At 46.6% G+C, this 25,085-nt stretch overlaps 1 protein-coding gene across 1 annotated transcript in view; it reads right to left on the reverse strand.

Annotated features, from left to right (window-relative positions):
- Positions 1–25,085, reverse strand: part of PIANP (PILR alpha associated neural protein) — a 182,556-nt gene that overhangs the window by 105,088 nt on the left and 52,383 nt on the right. The window lies entirely within an intron of this gene.

Consider the following 25,085-nt stretch of genomic DNA (forward strand, 5'->3'; position numbering starts at 1 on the left):
AGAGGCGACCTTCAACTCTTCCTAGGAAAGAAGTTGCAAATGGCACCCTGCACAGCGCAAGAAGGCGCTGCTTCTTTCTGCCGATCGAGTACATTTTCTACTCGAGCAGCAGCTTCCTCAACTCGAATGGATGGTTTCTCAGCGGGAGCAGTCGCGACCATCCATGACCGCCCGTGTTGCGAAATCTCGCTCGGAGGTGGTCTAGCGTTGAATTTTCCTCACTCGTGTTCGCCAACTTAACATTGGCAAGTGAGGGAAAACTCGGCTTCACATGCTCTGCTGAGCGCGGAGTGGGGAAAACTCTGCAAACTTTGCGAACGGAGCTGAGTTCACCGCTCAGGCCTAATAAAAATACGGCATATACGGCAATACAAGCATATACAGCAAACTACAATAATAAAAAGCTAGTAACAGTCACTAAAGCTAGAAGTTGAGGTACTTATCTGAGAGGAGCAGCATTTAAAAGAGGCAGATTGTTATGTGCATGGACGTATTATATGTAATGGATGTTCTGTTCTGGAGTATTTTCTTTATGATGTACAAGGTCTTCCAAGTGTTGTGTGGATTGGAGTTAAAGGAATAATGCATAATGGTAGCCTCTGGTCTTGTGATGAAATGCAGCATGACAAGGTGTAGATCCTATAATCCTAAGGTGCCCGCTGCTCTCATATGTAAAGCTCGGCAGTGTAGGAAGTGGGCTAGTGAGGGGTGTCTGTTGCCTCAACAAATGGCTGAGCTGCTTTTATATGCTCCCTTCCTCCGCACCAGCTTTCTGCATTGTTTTGACCACTGCCAGCTTTCCCAGAGCCAATAAAGGGCCATTCCAGAGGGCAACGATGATATGGATGTTGTCAATTGTGAGCTATCACGGTTCAGCTACTGTGCTAGTATGGTGATCTTAGGTGTATGCCTGAGAACATGCTCTTCTGCCTTCAAACAGCATTATGATCCTACCCAGTGTGAACCAACTGCTCCTGCCAAGCTCACTGTACAGCGCATGTGCACTGTACATGAAGCACTTTGCTACATATGCATATTATGGGGCCTATTCATACACTGCATTTTATAGTATATTTAGTAGTACTGTAATGTGGGAGGCATCGAGGGAGTGGCTGGAATAAGGGGCATACTAGGTATTTAACATGAGGGGATAAGGTGGGGAGTAAGGAGGGATTTAGAGAAGGTTAGGGAGGCCAATTGTGAGTCACAAAGTGCACTTTTAAAGTTACTACAGCCAAAAAGGGACTCAAAACAGTTACTCCACGTCGGATCAGGAGTAAGACTGGCAGAACACATGGCCAACCACTTGTACTGCAACTTCCTATCATGGAAAACAATGGCGGTAGGGATTAAAAATAAAACCCCACAGGAAATAATGTTAAATTACATTTATTTAAGAAATGCTATAAATATAAATAAATATAAGTTAAGGCTAAAACAAAATGTAAAATATAAAACATTTTTGTTATTTAATTATAAAATATTTTTGCAATTTTTTAAAATGTATTATTCAATGTAACATTATTTTTAGTAAAACATAATTAAATTGCTTTTAATTACATTTATAATCGCATTCAATGCTTCTTTGCACTAAGTGCGCCGGGTATGCCCAGACATGGGTCCTGGGCTCACTGTGCCACTGGATTCAAGCTATCTTGGCTAATGAGGGGTGAAACCCTGAAACTGGTCCAAGGGTGCTTGTTTCCGGTCCAGGGGGGACCTGGCTTTGCAGTTCGGGCTGGACTGTTTCCATGAGGCAAAGGGCCAAGACTGATTTGCATATGGCCAGTTCTAAACTAGGGTGGCATGGTGAGCAAAAGAATGATGGCTTTAACCCAGATCTCCATTGTGTGTCTTTTGATTCCATAAGCTAAGCTGATAACCCACTGGTTCAAAGAGAAGCTGCAATGACTCCCTCAACTGGTAGTGCAAAAAGAAACACCAGAACATTTAAGAACATGTTGAGGCTCTAAAGGACACAAGTTATTCAATCATAATGATGGTAAAGAAGTGAGGCTCCAGGGAAGAGGAAGGAAAGCACTGGAATAAGAAGCAAGGAAATGAGATTAACAAGAAAGCCAAACAATGGTAGGCAATGGGCAGGGCCAAAGTCCACAGTAAGTTTTTGGTCCGGTTCACAGGAGGTGTTTCGACAACAAATGACAAGACCTATTAAAACAAGCGTTAGCAAAGTCAACAAGTTTTACCTATGAGAGCTATTGTCTTTGGCAATGTTTTGTAGCCGTTGTACAGCAGCAAGGTTGCTTTGCAGTGTGACTACAACTAATTTTAAAAAGTGCTATGAAAAATCCAGGGCAAATGTGCTATTTCTTTAAGTGCAATAGCGCTGGATGCATCATAGTCCTTTTTTAAATATTTTTTAGCCATGCTGCACAGCAGTCATGCTGCTATACGGCTTGGCTGAAAGTCATTGCCAAATTTGGCAATGTCCATACTGTACAGCAGGAACAAAAGGCAATGGCAGAGCCAATAATCTCAAAGGTGAGACCTATTGGCTTTGCCAATGCTTGTTCTTAGGTCTCGGCACAACTCCCCTGTAATTCTGAGCAGATCAGTTTATCTCCCCATGTGTGAAAAGAGGAAAAATATAACATGTAGCAAAGAATCTCATCACACAAAGAGAGCAATTGCATCCATCTCTATGTCTTAGATTTGGAAGCAGTTGGAATCTTGTCAGAATAAAAGCAGGTGACATCGGTTGTCATAATAAACATCCATTTGAAAGAAGAAAAGGGCTTCTTTCAGGTGTGTGTGTCATAGTAAAACATAGCTACAAATGACAAGAGGTTCAACAAAGGTGTCAGGGAAGAAGAAATACGTAAAAGTACTACCTCAATCACAACATGATCAGTGGAAGGGCAGTAATCAAGCAGAAGCAATCAGTACTTGGTCCATGCTCCAGCCGAAAGAAGAGGAAATAAAGCCAGCATGCACTGGCCAATTTGAAGGCAGCAAATAAAAGTGACAATGAAGCCAATGAATGGTAAGCACTGTTCGGGCTGCAAGCCCCTTGTAGCATTCAATAACACTCGCAAGCGAGAGTGCATGCGCTGTCCAAGGTGAGACCTAAAAAGGACCCCATTACTACCTCCAAGTCCCCCGCCAGCACCTGCACTGCTTCTCACTGTCTGCATGGTTAGAGACTAGTTCCCATACTAAATAGCCCCCCTACCTATGACCCCCCACTCCTCTCAAGCTCACTACTTTCACAGTGTGATTTGTACATATTGCACGCCACCTGCCCCAGGGTGCAGCAAATGCTGTCTTTGTCCTCAAAGACAAGATGGAGAAGACAACACTTGTTTTGAGTGCCTTCGCTTTTCAGGGCCCCCTCCTCTGGAACACACTCCCTTGGGGAGGGGAAACACAACAGGAATATTTACAAAACAGTATGGAGTCCATCTGTCCCACAGTGCGGATACACATTACCCAGGGTACACTGAGCGTCAGCACCCCTTCGCCAGCAAGCAGTACAGCAACCCAAACTATACACACTCAATGCACACTCGTGCCCTGTGTGTGGTTGTTGATAGCAGTGCCCTCTTATTTGTACCAAGGTGTGATTGCACCGTGGTGTGTAAACACCTGCCAGCGGGCACTGCGCTGAAGTTCCCGGCACTCGACCATGGAGTCCCAGCCCTGGCTCCTGTCGCGTGGCCTTCAGCCTCAGTCTGAAGCTCACTGTACAACAAAGGGACTGCAGTGCATCCCCTGGCACTAACACGCGGGGAGCTATACAGCTGTGATATGGCTCATCCCATGAGTATGTGGCACCTATACGCAAAATAACAATGGATTAAACCCAGATCTGTGACTGGGGGTGAATATTTCGCCATTGTGCAACATTCCGTCCATCATCTTGTGTGTTTTGCTGTTCACCCTATGTGGGAAGGGTATGCCCAGACATGGGTCCTATGCTCACTAACCCACTGGAGTCAAGCTATCCTGGCAGAAGCCGGCTGATAGCCAGAAACCGGTCCTAGGATGCTTGATTCCAGGTCCAGGGAAGACATGGCTTGGCAGTTCGGGCTGGACTGTTCCCATGAGGCACAGGGTCAAGACTGATTTGCATATGGCCATGTCTGAACTGGGGTGGCTTGGTGAACAAAATAATGATGGATTGAAATCAGATCTGTGACTGGGGGTGAATGTTTCGCCATTGTGCAACATGCCGTCCATCATCATGTTTGTTTTGCTATGTGGCACCTATAGGCATGTGCTGTGTCTCCTGCCACCCATGCTCCTGGTGTCAGAGCCCTCCCACCCTTGGTGATTGTGAGCTGTAACTGCAGACACCTATGCACCTGGCACTTGTGTGTTGCAGCTCTTGGCACTCGTGCACCAGGCCCTGGTGCAACAGGGACCTCTGGACTGTGCAGGGCTGGCTCTGGGGTGGTGCGATCGATGCCACCGCATCGGGTGCTGACTTCGGGTGAGGGCGCCATGTTTCCAAGTATCTTATGGTTTTAAAAGCACCTGCTGCCTCGTTCCTTGCCTCCAGCTATTTCAAAGAAACAATGAAAATGCATGTTCTTCCTGGAAAGAGATTGGAGTTTTGTCTGGTGAAAGTTCTGACTCATCGTAAGGTAGCGCAAAACGTGTACCATGCAGATCACAAAGTGCACATAATGTAAATAGGTCAGTGGGTTACTGCTTCTGTTAGGGAGATCCTTTTGTTACTTGCAGTTTATACCTTAAAATCCTGATATAGAAAAGTTAACTATTTATTAAAAGTAATCAAAGAGCTGCATGCAAATTGCATAGATTAGAGCTTGATCCCCCCCACCCAGTCTTTCATTTTCCTAATGCCACTAAAAAACTTAATTGGGGTTGAAATCAATTCTTATTAGTAAAGACAACCCCCAACCACGGTGGTACGTTTTGAATTCTGTTTTTGCTTCTCCAGACCATACATTTTTAAACTATACTGCCTACCAGTATGGAAGATATGTGACTACTATACCTTGTAGCCCTCTGTTTTATTTAAGATTTCCTATACACTGATTTGCACAGGTATGTTTGATTGTCTCTGTGTAATGTGTGTGTGAGATGCAAAGTGATCTGTCACCCTTAAGTGGTATGAGTGGCGCTATAAAACGAATTAGAGGTAGTCACTGGGGGGGTGGGGGCACCAGCAAACAGCAGGCACAGGGGTGCCACCGGTGCTAAAGCCAGCCCCGGGACTGTAATTTTAAGCACTTTCTTTGTCGATCTTGTCCGCTTGGATACTTTTCTCTTGCACGCCCAATTACAACCCGCAGTGATACTAGGCATTTGTGACTTGAGCACAGGGCCCGACTGGCCATAGCGGGCACCGGGCAATCCCCTGGTGCGCCACACGGGTGGGGGCTAGTTTTGCCCCTGGGGGCCGTTTTTGTTACAGGGCCATTTTTGCAGCATAGCTGCAAAATCGGCCCTGTAAAAAAATCGCCCCGAAAACCGGCCCGGCAAACAGCTCAGCGGCACCTCCGACCCCTGCATCCCCCCCCCCCCCCGAGTGGGGAGGGGGGGCCAGCCGAGCACTTTGCCAGGGCCGGTTGTGGTTCTCAGTCAGGCCCTGCTTGACACTCGCGTAGCTAGGGGGGTGCGGGAGGGGCGGCGGCCGCGCGGCACTGGCGGCCGCGGCTTTTATAATTTATTTGGGGTCACTCACTACCTGACACTTTGTCAGTCAGTATCCCCAGTCCCCAAACAAATTATAAAGGCCGCGGCCGCAACGGGCCACCAGTGCCGCGCACGCGCCGAACGGCCCCGTTTGTAGTGCAAGCAAGCTCACTTGCTTGCAAAACTGTGCCTCAGGCACCCACGCACGCACGCTGCACGCACCGCCACCTAGTATAGCGGTGGTAGTGTGGTGCGTGCGCGAGTCGCGAATGGTTTACCGAGATCAGAAAATGCAATCTCCTGTGCAATGCCAACCTCCCTCGCACTGCCGGGCGGCATGCATTGCTGCCTCTTCTAGCACTGCCCCTCGTGCGCGGTAGGAGCGGGCCGGTCTGACGCCTTTGACTCGGCATATTGACGGCAATGAGGGAATGCTGCCAGCCATAGAGGGGGTGTTGGTATCTCCTCTGCCCCAGTCCTGCAAGACGTCCAGGTGAATCGAAGGCCAAACAACTTTTCTGTCAAGTTGAACTTCCTCTCACTCCTCCACAAACAAGGTAGGCAAGTGCGGTGAGGGGGGAGTATTATTGGACCAGACCTGAGCAAGTCGGCTGCTGGCTGATGATCGGCAGCATAACTCATAAGGGGGACTAGTGGGCTCCATAGCTGCCAAGGTTTTAGATTGCTGTGTGACATTTTCATAATTCCAGTGAAATTATGAGTGACATTTCAATGACTATGAGTGACGCTTTCTCGCAAGCAAAATCAAGCAATGAAGGCAGGGCAAACGTATAAATATCGGCAATTGCACCCATTTGAGCAACAAAACTCTCTAAGAAGATATTAAAACTGTTGAAAATACTCAGAAATTGAAGCACCTAGTGCCCTTCTAAGCTGACCGTACTGTTGGTCCAAGATCTGCACCACTCATTGACAGTCTGTGCTGCGCCACTGCAAACAAAAGGTTTCTGTAAATTTCAGCAAAGGGAATTATTGTAGTAGGGTCAGATTATCAGTTGCGTAACTGGTGCAATGTGCCTGCCACTTGCGCACCTCAAGTACAGAATAACAAAATGACTGCTATAGAGAGGGGAAAAGAAGAAAAGAAGGCGATGAGGACTGTTTTCCAGATTGGGTCTCATCACGCTTATCTCCTGTGAGAGTATCTAGGCGCTCGGGGGTGGGGGCGGTGCTGCTGATGAGGGACGTTAATCGAATAACCATGTTTTTAGGACCTTCCTGAAATCCTGCAGGGTGGCAGTCTGTGTGTTCTCCTTTGTACTGCCTGTCACCGGTGTATTCAACTGTGTAGCCCTGGACCGTGTTGTGTATGTAACTTGCATGATCGAGGTAACTATTAGCGTCGATACTAGGGATCTGAGGGATAGCCCCGGGCGTCACAAGCTCTAGCTACGCCTCTGCTGCTTGAGCACTAGGGTATGTGACCATTGTCATTCTTGTACACACTTTCACCAGGCCCTTGGGCACCTGTTTCCAACGTGTAATGCTTTTTGACTTTTGCACACCTTAAACTCTTGCACTTGGCACCTTATTTACGATCTTCAGCTCCTGATGTGTGCACCTGGCACTCGTGCAACTGGTGCAGGCTGGACATCCATGGTACTAGTGCAATTGGCATTTATGGCACTGTTACGCACACACTTTGTGTAACTTGCACTTCTAAACTCTCATTCAAGTTACTATCGTACGTAACATTTGCGAATGCTACGTGTGTGCTAGACACACGTGCGCCTATTACTTGTGCAACTGTTACTGGAGCATTTGTGAATCTGACATTCACTTGTTACTGGTGCACAATGGTCCAGGGCACATGTGGGTCCACATCAAAGTGCCACCTCTTTAGCATGGCACTCTCACACTTGGCATTTGTGTAACTGGCATTTGTTTATTAGTTTCATGTGCCCCTATCACGCGCACACTTTTTCTGTAGACATTTTTTTGTGTGTAGTTTTATATAGCACAAACTAGACCCGGAGGTATCAGAGCGCTACATGAGCACCAGTTATTATACAGACAGACACATTCATTTTTGGTAGGCAGGAGCAGATTAAGTGCGGGGCTTTAAGTGGGATGAAAAAAATGGGGGATCTCTCAAAGGGGTGTGGCCAATTTAATTAAGGGCGTGGCTTAAAAACAGGTAAGCTAAAAATCTGTGCTTAGCCTAGAGTGCCGCCTGACTTGTATTTTGCTGTTTGTCATTGCATCCAGATATATGGTACACTTTCAAATCCACATAACTGACTAACCTATCCATCACTTAGAATGTACTTGCATGTTTTACTATACTAACTCAACACTAATCCTCTATGGGTCTCTGAGTAGCGTGCTATTGGCCGAAAAAGTGCTTCAATGCCTCGTCGGGGTAATAAGCGCTATATAAATGCAATTACAATACAATAAAATACAACAAGTAACATCATACCTATAACTAATCAGGACTATTGGCTTTGTCAATGGTTAGTTGCAGAAGATAATTAAGCAGCAACTATGGCTTGTATATTATTGAAAAAGCTTCCACTTAAAGCCCTGGACACCACAACAATGTTTGCTGCTCCCGAGTTTCTAATAGAAAAGGGAAATCCAGAGAGAAAATGACTATTTTTAAAGGATTTCATTCCCCCTACAACGCTCACCTGGCATGACGTCATGCCGTAACCTCCACTGGTGAGAAGTGAGCAGTTTGAGCCGCCCTCATGATGTGCCTGCTGTCACTGCAGTCCATAAAAAACGGACCGCCTGTGCCAGGGCACAGAACAGAGCCCGATAGAGACCCGTTTTGAGGCACCCTTTAAAAAACTGCTGGTGCTCAGCACCGACCCACTTAAAGCCCTGAGTAAGTGATGTGCCCAGAATCACAGAATGTGGAGCGTCCCTGCCGAGACTCGAACCCGGTTCCGAGCTCCGAGGTCGACCACCTTGGACGTTAGGCCACATTCTCTCCCCACATATATGCTTTTGGCACTTCTGCACTTGTTAATCGTGCAACTAACTTGTGCATCGAACACTCGTGCATGGTGATTGTGCACCTGTCACGTGTGAGCCTAATACGTGTGCACCTGTCGTCAGAGCACTTGTGAATCCTGGCACTCATATTACTCGTGCACAGTTGCCTAATAAATAAGTGTCTCGTTACCAGGCGCGCTTTGACACTTGAAAGACTTGTGCACCTGTTCCAAGTCTGGGTCCTTCGGCTGCAATGCCTCCTTCAAGCAGGGGGGGCGCTGCAGTGCATCAATATTCATATGCAGTCAGCAAGATATGTACTCAATGTCCAGACATAGAAAGAATAAAAGAAATGATAAGATTTTAACACCAGACACTATAATAGCAAATTATGGTAATAAAATTCCATTTGTGATAAAAGGCAGGCAACCGGCCAATCAGGTATTAGTATAAGACTGCTGTGCTAAAAAGGGTTATTACAGGTGCAGTTAAAGTCACTGGGGCGGAGGGCGACTGTCTGAGAAGTAGCAAGGTGTCTGTGCTCAGCTGGGTGTGCCAAGGCGCTGGTGCCAAGGTCGGACTGGCCTTTGGGGCAACCGGGCAGTGGTCCGGCAGATCAGTGTGCTGTTTGGCTGTTTGTTGGCCTGTTTTATGGTCGGTTGGGCTTGTTTTACTGTTGATTTCCCTAATATGAAAACTAACACTGCCTGCAGCAAGCTCAAAGCCATGCAGCCTTCGCCTTCCAAAAACCCTTATACATCGTCTTTACAAGTTCAAAACTGTTCAACTTTGCAAACACAGGTCACTTTTAGATATCTAATTCTATGTCAGGAACGGAGGCTTCCGATTATGCTTCTCTTTCTTTACTAGAAATTCCCAGCAGCCAATCAAACTTTAATCTACATAAACCATGAGTCCTCATGGCTCCTCCTCCCCTCCAATCACAGGGGGTCATGACTATCTATAAATGGCCCTTGGGCTGTAGTCCTTCCTCTTTCTTTGCTGCTGCAGCAGCTCGGCTAAGTACACTTGTGTCTATATATGTGTTTTATTAATAACCTTAAGTACGCCTCGAGCGTTTGAGATACTGTTTTATTGATGCTTGTTTTTTTAGCTTGCGCTCACAGGAGCGGTACCCAGTGCTTTAAATGGAGAAAAACAAGTGCAGGTACTTATTAAAATAGAGGTGTGCATATGGCATTCGATATGGCGCACTGGCCCTTTTTATTTGCAACATTGCGCCATTTGGGATTTGGTCCGAAGTTTTGTTCTTGGGTCCGGTTGGTATATACCAAACCTATGGCACACGTGGCCGCGAAAGGCCATATGTCGGTGGACTTTCCTCTGGAAAGAGGTACGCGCCAAGGCTGCCCACTCTCGCCACTACTATTCGCCCTGGTACTGGAATCACTTGCGGCATGGATAAGGTGGGAACCAACGATAAAAGGTCTCAAGTGGACGGACACTTGGGAAGACCGCATCTCACTTTATGCTGACGACATCCTGGTATATCTGTCCTCCCCCGCGCGCTCCATTAACACCCTTCTAGATGTCTGTACAGCATATGGTCGGTCATCAGGATACACTATTAATTGGTCAAAGTCCACCATGTACGTGCTGCGCGGCCCACCACCGCGTCTCCCTGCTAGATGCCCGCTGAAAGTGACGGTACACTCATTGAAATACCTAGGGGTACACATCACAACCGACCGAGGAATCTTTTACGACAAAAATCTACAGCCGCCACTCGTCATTGGGAGGCGCTGCCGATAACCTTACTGGGGAAGGCAGCGCTTTTTAAAATGATGGCTTTGCCTCGCTTTTTATACATTCTCGAAAACACACCATATACAGTAGCACCCTCCTAATTTAGGGTGATTGCAACGCAGGTATCTAAATTACTATGGAACAATAAACCGGCACGTATTGCACAGACAAAGCTGGTGCGCTGCTGGTATGATGGCGGAATAGCACTCCCTGATGTACAACTTTATTATTGGGCAGCGCAACTGAAGGTGATTAACCAGTGGGTCCACTTTCCACGTTCAGACCCGGCACTGCAGGCAGATAGAGCACAATTGGGCATGGAGGATATGTTGGCTCCACTTTATGAAAGAAAATTGGTGGGGACGCGGTTTGGACCGCTACAGCATACCCTTGGTCTGTGGCATGCGGTTCAGGCGAGACTAGGATGGCGAGGCGTTATAACTCAGCTCACACCATTATGGGATATGAAACGACTGGGTAAACTCAGACAAAGCAAGGGTTTCGACCAATGGAACGCCATTGGGATATCGACTGTAGGAGACCTGTGGCGGAAGGGGGAGGTGATCTCCTTCGAGCAGCTACGACAAACATATGGGATGGCCCCCTCGGAACGATTTAGGTACACACAAATATAGCATGTCTTAATGGCAGTGCTACCGGTAGGTGCAGAGGTCCCGGAAGCGTCCCCGTTGGAAGACAGACTCTTAACGGACTACATGCCGAAGAGGGCGACATCTCTCACCTACCGCAAACTCATAAATAACCTACCTGACCCAATGGGACCCCTAAGGGATAAATGGACCCATGATCTTGGCGACATGGATGACACAGAGTGGCAGGAAGCGCTAGAATCCCCAAGGGAGGTGGGTATACCCTCGAGACTTAGGCTGGTGCAGTTACGCATACTACATCTCTCCTATTACACTAGACACACCCTGCATAAGATAGGGAGGGTAGAGCATCCCTACTGCCTGAGGGGTTGTGGAGAAGAGGGTAGCTTTTACCATACCATATGGGCCTGCAACAGGATAGCGCAATACTGGGCTAAAGTGATGCGTACCATTTCACAGGTAGAGGGGGTCTCACTACTACCGGAGCCTAAGCGCTGCTTATTAAATGTCTGGGAGCTTAACGACCTCACGCGCATCGGGCAATGCTGGGTTACACTGGGCATGATGATTGACAGAAGAAAGATAGCACTGAGATGGGGGGACGGAGGTACCAACCCTAGTGGCATGGAACAAGGACATGGATGCAGCCATGATTGCGGAGAGAGTGATATATCGTAACAGGGGTTGCCCTAAAAAATTGAATGCTTTGTGGGGGGCGTGGAATAAGTACAGGGGTGAGCCTTATGATCCTCTATCGGACCAAGAAGAAAGTGACTCGGAGTCGGAGGAGGTCTAATGCCCCAAGACAGCATAAAGACTGGGGGGTCTCAGTTATCATACGAATGTATAGTTTGGAACATAATCAAATTACAAAGATGTACTTTAACGCTGTGGGATGCTGTACTGCATGTTTCTGTCGTATGTTTGTAAACTGTATGATTAACAAGAAAAGAAATAAAAAGTAAAAAAAAAAATAGAGGTGTGGTAAGTGGGCGGGGCAAGGGGTGGGGCTAAGGGCAAAATATCATCATACATAATGACTTCTGTACCAGTTGCAGCACATATTAAAATACATGAGAAATGTGTTTATGTCAAAAAACACAGATTAACTCATAACACAAAAGGAAAGGCATGATGGCACTTTCACCCCAATGGTCCCTGAATACCTGATTGACAGTGCAGGGTCTGTCTAGAGACCCTCTCCTGTTAATCACAGCGTGACACAACCCCTCTCACCCCCCTGCAGTTTGGGGGCATTCAAATGGGCAATGCTGGAATCTTCACCAGCAACTCTTCAAAAGAATACTTGAGCCGAGTTAATCACAAGCTCCTCGGAAGCAGCGCAGCCTCTGCCCTGCACTGGAGCAGAAACCTAACTAACCTGAGCCTGCGGATCAGGGTACCGGTACTCTGCCTGGCTACAGAGAAGTGGCGGTACTGATGGCAAAAAAAATCGGAAGTGCCGGTACTCAGTACAGGCGAGAACCGGCCCATTTAAAGCACTGGCCGTACCCCAATCGTCTGACCAGCTAGTGGAGTGGGAGCGGGATGTACACGCTATGCGCGTTGCAAGGAGAGTCCTCTTTTGATCTCTGATGGCCTCGCGCATGTGCAGGTGGCCGTTCAGAGGGTTTCTCTTCCGATTGGCTCCTTTTTCTGCCCATGTGTGGTCTCCAGTGCCTCTCCAGTGCGTCTCTATCACTCAGAACACCAGATGGGGCGTAAAAACGCTGTAGGGCCTTGCCCTAGGAGCGTTAGGTGGCTCGCTCCACAAGAATATCTACAATAAAGTCCTTATGTATATTTTTTGACTGTACCCAAAGGCTTTGCTGGTCAGGGCCTTGCCCTGTGAGGGTCTCTGAGATCCGTCACTTCACCCTTGGGCATATTCTCCCCCTGAACCTCTTCCACCCCGCCCCCCAGTTCTCAGGATGGCGTACACCACCGAGGAGGGTAATGATGATTTTGTGGAGTATGAAGAGGTGCCCTACGAGCACCACATGGAAGAGCAATTAGTAGCGGCATTAGATTCACATGTTCAGAAATCAGTGAATCTGGCGCTGATCAAGGCTTTACAACCCTTTACCTAACCCGTAACATGTTATGGGAAATGTGTTTTCGAGGCCCCACTGGATACTCATAAGCGCAGGATTTGGATGTGAATAAACTGGGGTTTTGCCAGTGATGCTGCTTCTAAGGGTGCCTCCTTGAAGGAGGTTCTGTTGCAAATGGCTTCACCGGTCCATGGTTATAGCAGGTCTTTTTCTCAAGATGTAGTGGGAATCTCCACGTATTCCACCCCTGGAGTAGCAGATGCATCCTCCCCTTCATCACCCCTCTCCTTCTGAATTGGAGAATACTTAGGAAGGGCAACGTCCTGCGACCAAATGCAAACGTAAGATGCACCATGTCTCACCGGATGTTCTGAGTAACAAGAATCACCTGTTTGATCCCAGGAATATCGTTCACCCCAGATCCACTGATTGGGTGAACTGCATGGAGATGGCACACTACTTGCAAGACAATATTTGCCAGGGTTTTAAATGCAAGGTGTCCAGTACACTACGTTCTGAATGTCCCCACCCATCTCTCCTGGGCAAAGTCACGGATACCCCTGAACTAGATCCCACTATTGGGACTTTTCTGAAAAAGTTTGCAAAAGATCCAAAGAAGGGGCTGGACACAGCCTGGCAGGGGTGTCAGGATAAATTGTTGGATGTTTCTGGGCCTCTCACCAAAATATAGGATTTGTCTGTCCACGCTAAGGACAACAATACTATATTGGATCCTAATGAAATCTTGGAATGGGCACAACGTGCATTCTGTATTTTGGGCAGCGCTAACTGTGCCCTTTCTACCAAACGATGCAAATCCTTCTTTATGAGGATTGATCCTCAGTTGGCAGACTTGGCCTCTTCAGATGGGGGCACCTTGATCAACTGACTTCTCTTTGGAGATAAGTTCGTAAAAGACCTGGACAACTATGCGTCCTTTTCAGCCCTTGACAAAGCTTAGACCTCCTTGAAAAAAGTCTTTATGTTGGCCTTTTTGTCCAGGCTGGATGCTTCCGAGGTCGAGCGCCTGGCCGAGGCTTCTACCAAGCTTCCAGTGGCGGTGCACTTAGAGTACGAGGCGGTGCTCCATGCTCGAACTTCTATCCAGCCCGCAATAGAGGTGGCCAGGGACATGCCCACAGAGGTGGCTCCAATGATACCTCTTATTCAGGTGAAGGTTTTTCCGTCTCCTGAGATCATTGTGCGTAGGCAGATTGCCTTATTCCTACTTAATTGGAGGGATCTCACTCAGGATCAGTGGGTGTTACAGACTGTTCAAGGTTTCCACCCAGAGTTTTATTCCTCCCCACTTCAGGGGAAACAACTGATTCCTCTCCATTTTTCCCAAACAGATAGCAGTTTCATAGATCAAGAGGTACGCTCATTACTGAGGAAAGGGACGACAGCAAAGACCTCTCCTCATCGACACAGATTTGCCAACACAATCTTTTTGGTTACAAAGAAGGAGTAAGGTTTCGGTCTGGTTCTCAACCTTAAAGAGTTCAATTCATGGGTCGTGTATTGCTATTTTAAGATGGAAGGCACACACCTGTTACAAAATCTGTTGCAAGCGGAAGAGTGCATAGATCATCTCAACATCAAAGAAGCTCAGTTAGGCAATCCCTGTATATGCCCCCATTCCAGATTTCTTCCGTTTCAGTGGAGCTACCAGTGGTTAATATTTCTCGCCATGCCATTCAGCCTACCGTCTGTGCCTGGGAGTTTCACTACGCTTCTTCAGCCAGTAGTTCAATACCTCCTATAACAGGGGTGCACCTAATCATTTATTTAGATTGTAATTATGGTGCAAGGCAGAGTTAGTCCTTCTGCCTCTCTCTTGGATGACCTGGCTTCTTCAAGATCTGGGGTTTGTCATCAATGAGGAAAAGTCACCCATGGTTCCGTCTCAGACGATGGAATTTCCGGGGTTCCAGGTGGATTCCATCCTTGCACAAATTTTGCTACTCTTGAAAAAGTGAATTTACATAAAGAAGGAGTTGAGGAGAGTGCTTGCCTCTCCGACTATATCATTGAGGATAATGGTTCGCCTGGTAAGACTGTTGGCATTCTCCATTAAGGTTATTTTTCCGGGTCCCCTCCGGTATCAGGCCATTTAATGACTGAAGATAATTTATCTTTGCAAGGGTTTGACGTACTTGGAACAGATTTTTCTGTCAGAGGAAGCCAGGACACAAGATGTCCTGGGGGCTGGCCATATGGATGCCTGGAACCATATCTGCCTTGATTCCAGATGTAATAATTGAATACGATGCCAGATGAGGGTCTGGGGAGCTCATTGCATCTCTGTGGAGACAGGGGCAGGTGGTTTCTGGAAAAACTGCACCTTCATATCAACTGTCTGGAGCTCCTAGCGGGTTCATTTGTAGTTTTTACTCCCTCTCCAAACAGACCGAGTTGTTGCATTCTGTTGAAGATGGGCAAGGTATCAGGAGTCCAACATACCGATTCATTGGGTGGGACGAACTTTCACCTCCTAGTGGAGATTGCCAAGTACTTTTGGCTTTATTGTTTACAACATAATATATCGGTGATGGCCAGAAATATTCTGAGTAAGTCCAGTGTGGCAGTGGACTAGAATTCTCGATTCCTCCACAACTCCAGCAACTAGAGGCTTCACCCCAAGATATTTTGACTTTTGAATTTGCACTTGGGTCCTTGCATGATCGACCTGTTTGCCTCTGGCCTGAATGCTCAGCTTCCCTCTTTTACAGTTGGAGACCAGAGCCATAAGTGATCAGTTTGGATGACTTTCTCCAGTCATGGCCGACAGGTCTGGTTTATGCATTTTGTCCATTCGCCATTATACAGAGGGTCCTTGCACAAGTAAGCCGTCAAACAGCGAAATTGGTTCTGGTAACTCCTTGTTGGAAGGCACAGTCTTGGTTTCCAGTGGCCATGTCCCTGTCTTGTGCACCTCCAGTGAGTCTTCCCTCTTTCCTGGATCTTCTTTCAGATCCGATGGCCTTCTACATCCGCTGGTGACACAGGAGCTTTTGTCCCTCATGGCACGGAGATTTTCCAGTGATGCTGGCAAGTGCCAGGAGTTCTCCAGGATGCCTAGTTCTTCTGGTCACAATCTTGGGCTCCCTCTACACACAAACATTATGAAACAGCCTGTCATAGATGGTTTGGGGGGTGTGGAGAGTGGGGTGTTGACCCCATGGGATCTGGCATCCATATGATTGCAACTTTTCTGCTGGCCGGGGAATGGCTTATAGGACAGTGAAAAATGTTAAATCGGCCATTTCGGCTGGTCACACTCATCTAGATGGTAAGCCGGTAGGTGAAAATCATTTAGGGCCTGATTCACAAAACTAACTTAAGACAAAATCCTAAACTTACTACTTTTGGTATTCACAGAAGTTAGGATTTTGTCTTAAGTTTGTCTTAAGACAAACTGAAGACAGACTTAAGACAGACCTAAGACAAAATCCTAACTTAAGTCTGTCTTAAGTCTGTCTTAAGTTTGTCTTAAGACAAACTTAAGACAAAATCCTAACTTCTGTGAATACCAGAAGTAGTAATTTTAGGATTTTCTCTTAAGTTAGTTCTGTGAATCAGGCCCTTAGTTTGTAAACTGTTGAGAAGGATCTGGACGATTCGGTATCCTCAGCCTAAGTATCCCCATGTGTGGGATGTGAATGTGGTGTTGCGTTTCCTCTGGAAGTGGCCCGGGCAACGAGTGCCTTTCACGCAAACTACTGTCAGCGAAAGGTACTCTCCTTTTATTCCTGATTTCTTGTTGACAGGTCTTGGATGCTAAGGCCCTGGATTTAGAAGGTCAAGTATTTACTCCTTTGGGGGTGTCCTTTACTAGCTCTAGACATACCATAATGGATTCCAGATGTGTTAGTTACCCTGCTTTTCCACATCATCAGAAGTTGTGTGCTATCAAGTGTAAAAAGTGTTATGAGGACTGTACACGCGATTTGCGTAATGATGCTGTAGGACAATTGTTAGTATCTTTGCAGAAAACTTTCTGTCCAGTTGCTTCGGCTACGTTGGCTCGTTGAGTTAAATGGTTGTTATCTGAAATGGGAATTTATGTCTCCATTGTCGGAGCTTATTCCATGTTAGGGGCTATGGCCTCTAAAGCTTTCTCCACTATTTCTTGTCTGGAGGACATTATGGCTGTGGGGATCGGTCTTCTGATTTAACATATAAAGTATTCTATCATAAGCCAATTGTGGATGTTGCATCTAATGTGATGGCTCAAATTTAAACTAGCTTAATCCGAAGACTCTGTTCCTGACATAGAATAAAAACATTTCCAGCTGACGCGCCAAGAATTTTCAATTCCATTAAGGACACGGAGGTGAGGATTAGCCCGCCCTGGGTGTTTTTCTACTGTGTATTACCATATTGTGCTTTTTATATGTATTTGTGGGGTTTTAACACTGTTTTATTGTCACGACTGCGATTCGAAGAACATCAATCACCGGAGTTATCTTGACATTTTTATTGCTGCCTGTAAATTGAATGCTGCTGCAGGTGCTTTTAAAACCAAAATTAACTTGCAAACAGGGTGCCTCGTCAGCACCCGGTGCGGTGCCACAGGTCGCACCGCCCTAGAGCCAGCCCAGCTTGTGAGAGGCATGAGGTCATGGGGATGGCTGCTATTACTGTGTATGTGAAAACAGGAACACCTGGGACACCCCCCACTATATGGAGACAACAAGCTCCAGTCACACAGTTATTAAGAGACGAATACAGTTTTATAGCAAAAATAGTGTGAAGGATTTTTCCATTGCAGGAAAAGTAAGGACCAATCAGGATGTATAACATTAGCAGTGGTTTGTCATGTTTTCTTTCTGCTGTGACGTTATTCGTCACGTATGGTCAGGGATACGGGAATTATACAGCTGGGGAAAATCATATTATGTGGCAGGTTGACTAAATTATGTGTCAAAGAAAAAGCAAATTACTTGGCGTAATGTGATACATTTGGAGACAGTATTCATTATTTATACACATCTACACTGTCTTGGATAATGTTGACTTTCTTGGGAGCAGAGGACCAGGGTAGGTGCGACACGCGACTTGCACTCAGGAACCTTTTAGCACGCCTAAGCGCGGCAGCTCTGTTTCACCCTGTGGGGTACCGTAGTTTCTCATCTTAGATTTGACAGCCAACACCAAGACAAGCAGGTACCAAACATAGGGCACCAACACTGACACAAATGTGGGGTAGGAAGTTTCACCTATCATTATTATTTTTGTCCTGAAGAAGCGCCACAGATCCATATGACCACCAGAAGCACGAAACATGTCGACTAACGTTTGACCCCATCTTTATGTTCAAACAATCAGCTACTCGGGGTACCTTATCATTCCTCCAGCAGCATGGACCTTATAATTAGGCGTTTTAAGCTGACAGGGTATCCGGTTATTAAAAATTTTAGCGATACCCCTAATCAGTTTTAACCTTTTCATCACTACACACCCTTCACCACCCCACCCAGATCTTACTTGCATTCATCATACAGCAACAAAAACAAAAGTTCTCCGCCAAAGTGACCCTTCGGGGGACCCATAGGGCATTGTAGCGATGGCCAGACGAGGAGCAATCGCCCTATGATGAAGCATGACATCCTTCAGGATGTGTGAGGGCAACATGGAACAGTCCTATTGATTGTCTTTCCATGAGTACGTCCAACCTCTATACAACTCTCTCCAGTTTTGTTTCTTTCCTTACTAGGAACAGTGACCCTTTGTTTTTGGAAAATGTTACACCTCAGTATCACTTTAACACTGAAATGCTGCAATAGGCAACTGAAAGATGACCAGTCAACTTTGCGAAGGGCTTTCCACAATGTAGCAACAGATACTGCTGCGTATTTTTTAGTAACTTTTGAACAGTTTGAGCTAGAAACAATATTTTGTTTTGTTAAAACACAAATTATGCAGCAGGTAATGAAGTATGTGACAAATGTGGCACATCTATAACTATGCGGGATACACTGAAGTCACAGAATCGCATAATTCCATCAGCCGCGCCAATGGCACTATATTAGGCCAAAAACCCACTGATAATGGCTTCGGTTTGACTCTTTATAAATGAAAAGCCTTGACAAGTTTCAATAATACAACACAGATACAAACTGGGAAGGAACAGTGCATGTGCCTAGTATACAAAAAAGAAGTGTCAGTAATTCCATGGCAGCGCTGACAACACGTGCTGCCACTGTCCTGCTTACTCTCTATCGCCCTACGTGCTCGCAGGAGGCGGAGTTCGCTAATATAATTAAAAGGCGCTTCTAGAATATACACCCCACCTTGGGACACTGACGACTGTGCATGTATGCTCACCCAACAAATTCTCTAATTCTCTCATTTTGTCACATGAATAGACATTAATGGATTATAGTCAGGACCTCAGGAATTAGGTGATTCTGCAGACGCAGCGTTTTATGGTTAATTATTAATTTTCCACACTTGCCATGAAATCCATCATCTGATGCATAATTTGCAGATTTGAACAAAAAGCCATATTAAATGGATTGAAAGCTACTAAAACACAGTGACCTATTGAGGCACAGTGGAAGGCCCTTCACAAAGGTTTATTGGTCACCTTTCAGGTGCTTCTTGCTGTAGGTGTGTTTGAACTGGTACTATTGAGATTAAACTATTTTCCAGACAGTGCAAACGTGTAAAACAGCGACAAAATAATAAAGTAATACTACTGCGCATTATGCTAGATGATTTAACCCACCCTGCTGCATATTTGGTCCTCCCCCTGCTGCATAATTCCTGTGGCCCTAATTATAGAACTACTGTTACTCCTTTGGTCCTAAAATGATCAGCTAATATACCCAGGCACATGCAAACATGTTGTGCCCTTGAAAGGGATGAAACAGGATCAAATCTCTTTCCTTGTGTATCCTCTGTCTGTTTGCCGAAGGACTATGCTTTGTCATACCAGACCTCTCTGTCAATTTATGATGTGAGGCCAGGGCAGTTTTCAAACTGGATTTTAGTGTTAGTTATGGGAGGACAATAGTCATTTTTATAGCACACTCCCCTGCCTAGCCGGGTCTGGTGGCTCAGTGGACAAAAGCAGCCACTGCAGGGGGATGTATGTCGTTACAACACATGCTTTTTCCACGCATGCCTTTACAACGCAGGTTTTACAACGCAAGTCGTTACAACGACTTGCGTTGGGGGGCTCTGGATAGTGAATAGTTTAATTTACTATTCCAACTCCAGTCCCCGTGGATAGTAGGGAAGGAGTTGGATAGTAAATTAAACTATTCCCTATCCTACAGCGCCCTCCAGCGCAAGTCGTTGTAACGACTTGCGTTGTAATTCCTGCGTTGTAAAGGTACTGCATGGAAAAAGTTTCGTTGTAAAGGATGTTTTCCCTGCAGGGGCCTGTGTTCGACATGATGGTCACAGGTTCAAATCGTGGCAGGTCCACTCAGCCTTTCATCCATCTGAGGTTGATCAAATGAGTACGGTTGGGTAACAATAAACATCTGTTATTCAGCGCCAGGACACCTATGGGGAATCACGCGCTTTACAAATACTTATGTTATGTTACTCATCCTCAGCTTTCAGAGCCCAAGTTTAATGTGGCTGAAGACTTTCGCCATTTTGGAATTGCCCTGACACCATTATGGACTTGCTTGCAGTAAGGCACTGAGAGGTGGAGGCTGGTTAGAGGAAAGCACGATGATAGAAGAGAGGAGTACGAAAAAAGAGAAAACGATAAGAGAAAAGAAGGGTGAGGAAGCAAGTGGATAAAATAAAAGTAAATAAGAGATTCTAGGGGAAGAGAAGAAACATATGACAGATGGTTGATTAGTGCTGAGTAGGAGGTGATGGACGCCATAAAGTAGGGAAGGTGAAGAAGATGGTGTGAGAGGTGGAGGACGGAGGATTAAAAAAGTCTCAGGAAGTAGGATGGATGGAGCAGGATACTGATGAGCAAAATGAGTGATGTGTGTAGGAGGATGTGTGAGCATCTACTGAGTTGGGGGCGATAAAAGGTGAGCAGAGAGAGAGAAATACAGAAGGGTGGAGGTGGAGGATGACGCTTGCGAAGGATGAGATGAGGGGAGGATGACAAAGGAAGGTGGACACATTGAAGGGCCATGAGCAAATGATACATGGAGGGAGAGGGGACAGATGTTATGTTATGTTAATGTTAAAAGGGTTTTATAAAGCGCTCATTAACCGATTGGTTTCATGGCGCTGATACTAGGTAATGCCGAACCTGTCGCAGTTTATTTGTAGGCCTGGATGTACAGCCATGTTTTGAGGGATTTTCTGAATGTCAAAAGATCAGTGCTTGACCTGATTTCCAGGGGGATGGAATTCCATATTCTAAGGGCCAGAGTTGCAAACCTGCCACCCCCTTGGTGCTTCAGCTTGAAGGTCAGGACATTCAAAAGTTGGAAATGAGCCAAGCAGAGGTTGGGTGAGGGGGTGTAGCGTGATATGAGGCTGTCTATGAATTTAGGGCTCCGGCCATTCAGGGATTTAAACACCAGACAGACAATTTAGAATGCGCAGCGTTGGGGAATAGGAGGCCAGTGCAGAGTCCAGGTAAGGTGGAGAAAGAGAAGGGTAGGTGAAGAGAGGGGAGGGTAATAGGGAGGAGACTGATGCAGGTGGGAGGGTAATGTAAAAAAAAGGAGGGGGAGAGAAGGAGGGTGAGTCAGAAAGACAGGAAGGCGAGAAAGACTGAGAGGAGGCTAAAGAACACAGGAGAGGGTAAGGAAGAGAGAGTATGGTAAGGAAGAGAAAGAAGGGTGAGGGGGACAGATGAGGGTGGGGAAAATAGAAGGGTGAAGTGGAGTGAGAGTAAGTGGACGCACAGTGAGAGGATGGCGAGGTGAGGAGAGAGTAAAAATAGAATAAAGCAGAAAGAGAGGAGGTTGAGGTGAGATAAATCGAAGGGTGAAGTGGAGTAAAAGAAGGGCACAGACGGAAAACAGGTGTGGGAGGGGGAGAGAGAGTAGGATGAGGTGAAGAGAAGAGGGGGAGAGGATGTAGCCTTACGGCTAGAGCAGTCGACGTCAAAGCTGGGGAACCGGGTTCGAGTTTCTGCAACAATGCTCAACATCCTGTGATTCTGGGCAAAACACTTAGGGCCATATGTAGGTAATCTCAATTTACCTATTCTTAAATACCACATTTTACCAATTCGGTATCTAAGAATAGGTAAATGGGATGTAGATAATTATTCGGTAAATTTTACCGAATTGGTAGGATTCGGTAATTAAGAATAAGTATTTACCGATTCGGTAATTCCCATTCATTCCTATGGGCCTGGAGGCCCATAGGAATGAATGAGAAGCCATTCAGTATTACCGACCGAATCGGTAATAGGGGGAACATTTTCAAGGGTGGCAGGGTGTCACATTGACACCCTGTTGCACCCCTGAATAGTGCATGGGTGCACATGTGGCACACATACATGCCCTAAGGGCATGTATGTCTGCCACATCGCACTCTTGTAAAAGCAAAATAATTACTTTTTCAAAGGTTTTCGATATTTACCACCAACTTGTAGTTATCTCAGGAATGCACTAACTTGAGTGCTCCCTACATTACGGATTCGGTAATTTACCGAATCTGTATGTTAAGAATTCGGTAATTTACTGATTCCTTAAATTACCGATTCGGTAATATACCGAATCCGGGAATCATGCCACCTACATCTCAAAAGCCAAAGACCGGTGGGTAACGGCCGAAATTCGGTAATTTGGGCCGTTACCGACCGGTATTGGGCGACCTGTCAAGACAGGTCCTCCCAGAACCGGAAACAAGCACCCTGGGGCCGGTTTTGGGGTAACACCACGTCTAGGCATACTCTGCCAACTTAGGGCAAAGAAAGCACACACAAGGAGATGATAGACGGAGTGCTGAAACTTTTCAAACACTCACAGATCTGGGTTGAATCCATCATCGTTCTTTAGCTCACTTCGCCACCCCAGTTCAGACAAAGCTATATGCAACTTAGTATTGACCCTGTTCCTCATGGGAACAGTTTAGCTCGAACTGTAACCTGGTTCCCCTTGAGAAGTGCAGGCAAAAATGTCACTGCCCATAGCTGGGCTCCCTTTGACACTACTCCTGGCCCTGGGCCAAGTGACAAGGGGGATGGGAGACCTCCTAACTCTAGGTCATCACAGACACTGTCTCTAATCAGGAGTTTTTCACCTACAAATCATCAATTTCAATGTGTTAATCTACATTGTTCAATGGAAGCATAACAGGACCATATCACCCAGAATGCATTGGGCTAGTGGTTCTTAACGTTTTGACTACTGTGGAACCCCACTTAATCATTTCTGGAATCTGGGGACCCCTAACCAGTCATTAATGGAACCTAAGACCACCACTGAGTCATTCTTGGAACCGTGGGAATCCCACTGAGTCATTAATGGAATACGGGAACCGCCACTGAGCCATTAATGGAACCCGGGGACCACCACTGAGTCCTTAATGAAACCCAGAGACTTTCACTGAGTCCTTACTGGAACCCGGGGACCGCCACTGAGTCCTTACTGGAACCCGGGGACTCCCACTGAGTCATTACTGAAACCCGGGGACTCCCACTGAGTCATTAATGGAACCCGGGGACTCCCACTGAGTCATTAATGGAACCTGGGGACTCCCACTGAGTCATTAATGGAATCTGGGGTCTCCCACTGAGTCATTAATGGAACCCGTGGATTGCCACTGAGTCAATACTGGAACCCGGGGACTCCCACTGAGTCCTTACTGGACCCCGGGGACTCCCACTGAGTCATTAATGGAACCCAGGGACCACCACTGAGTCATTAATGGAACCCAGGGACTCCCACTGAGTCATTAATGGAACCCGGGGACCACCACTGAGTCATTAATGAAACCAGGGGACTCCCACTGAGTCATTAATGGAACCCGGGGACCGCCACTGAGTCATTAATGAAACCAGGGGACTCCCACTGAGTCATTAATGGAACCCAGGGACTCCCACTGAGTCATTAATGGAACCCGGCGACCACCACTGAGTCATTAATTGAACCCGGGGACCACCACTGAGTCATTATTGGAACCTGGGGACTCCCACTGAGTCATTAATGGAATCTGGGGTCTCCCACTGAGTCATTAATGGAACCCAGGAACCACCACTGAGTCATTAATGGAAACCGGGGACCACCACTGAGTCATTAATGGAACCCGTGGATTGCCACTGAGTCAATACTGGAACCCGGGGACTCCCCCTGAGTCCTTACTGGACCCCGGGGACCGCCACTGAGTCATTAATGGAACCCGGGGACCACCACTGAATCATTAATGGAACCCAGGGACTCCCACTGAGTCATTAATGGAACCCGGGGACCACCACTGAGTCAATAATTGAACCCGGGGACCACTACTGAGTCATTAATGGAACCCGGGGACCACCACTGAGTCAATAATTGAACCCGGGGACCACTACTGAGTCATTAATGGAACCCGGGGACCACCACTGAGTCATTAATGGAACCCGTGGATTGCCACTGAGTCAATACTGGAACCCGGGGACTCCCACTGAGTCCTTACTGGACCCCGGGGACTCCCACTGAGTCATTAATGGAACCCAGGGACCACCACTGAGTCATTAAAGGAACCCGGGGACCACCACTGAGTCATTAATGGAACCTGGGAACTCCCACTGAGTCCCTAATGGAACCCGGGGACCGCCACTGAGTCATTAATGGAACCTGGGAACTCCCACTGAGTCCTTAATGGAACCTGGGGACTGCCACTGAGTCATTAATGAAACCCAGGGACTCCCACTGAGTCCTTACTGGAACACGGGGACCCTGGCCCAAGCAATTTCCAAGATGTGAATTGCAAAACAATACCCAAAAATACAAACACAGGCATTCATTAAATACACAGAAAACACACATAAGTTATGAAATATTTAATTAACAAGCATAAAAAAATATTTATAATAGGAAAGTTGGAGCTTTTCTTAATTCAATTGAGACTACCCATCGTCCATATTATATTCTGTTTGATACTCTAGCATTACTCCAACAAAGCAATCTGATGATACCAA

Source organism: Lissotriton vulgaris, chromosome 7 (genome assembly GCF_964263255.1).
Source record: "Lissotriton vulgaris chromosome 7, aLisVul1.2, whole genome shotgun sequence".
NCBI classification, from domain to species: domain Eukaryota; kingdom Metazoa; phylum Chordata; class Amphibia; order Caudata; family Salamandridae; genus Lissotriton; species Lissotriton vulgaris.